An 873-nucleotide genomic window follows, 5' to 3' on the forward strand; every position below is an offset into this window, starting at 1 on the left:
AAATATCAGAAGTTAAAGAAAATTTGCAGTTTAAATTTTTAAAATAAGAAATTATTTTTTCTTGTTCCTGTTGATAATATTTTAAAATATTACGTTGGCAGGTTTGACGAGAAAATTTTTTAAATGCAGGATAAAAACCATCTCTAAACATATCTTTAAATTCATCATCTTCTACTAATTTAAAAGGAAGGTTTTTAAGAATGATAAACCTGATTACGCATTTCCTGGCTCTGGCAGCGTCATAGTTCCAACTACCGAGACTACCAGAAGAGGAGGATTGAGAAATCATGAATTGTCGGATATCACCTTGAGGAGGATGGCCTTTGTTGTGTTTATCTAAATGGCGTTTGAGGTGGTTGGTGCCGCTCTTATGATGAGCTTGAAAAATCTTGCCGCACAAAGCACACTTAGCCTTCTGGGTGAGGATCCTACCGTGTTCATCCTTGGTGACGTCGATCTTCTCGTAAAAATTCCACACATCGGATCTTGGCCGTTTAGGAGCTCTTGGTGCAGATTCGTCGCCACCGGATTCGGGATTAACTTCGGTAGGAGGACTCATAGTAGGAGGACTCAATTCAGGATCGGGAGATAGGTTTTGCTCTTCATAATCAGATCCGGAAGCCATTTGATGAAAGGATTAGAAAGTATAAATAAGAGAGTATAAGAGTATAAGAGAGAGTATAAGAGTATAAGAGAGAAGAGATGAGTTTTTGGTGTGAAGAAAACAAATGAAAACCCCCCTCTATTTATAGAACCAGCCCCCTAGGTAAATGACCAAAATAACCTCACAAAATAGCCGTTTTTTGACCGTTTTTGGGGGCAAAACGGGCAAAGGGCCAATCTGGCCGTTGTAACCGGGCCGGGCCGGGCCGG

This window comes from Asparagus officinalis, chromosome 8, assembly GCF_001876935.1.
Source record: "Asparagus officinalis chromosome 8, Aspof.V1, whole genome shotgun sequence".
Classification (NCBI taxonomy): Eukaryota; Viridiplantae; Streptophyta; class Magnoliopsida; order Asparagales; family Asparagaceae; genus Asparagus; species Asparagus officinalis.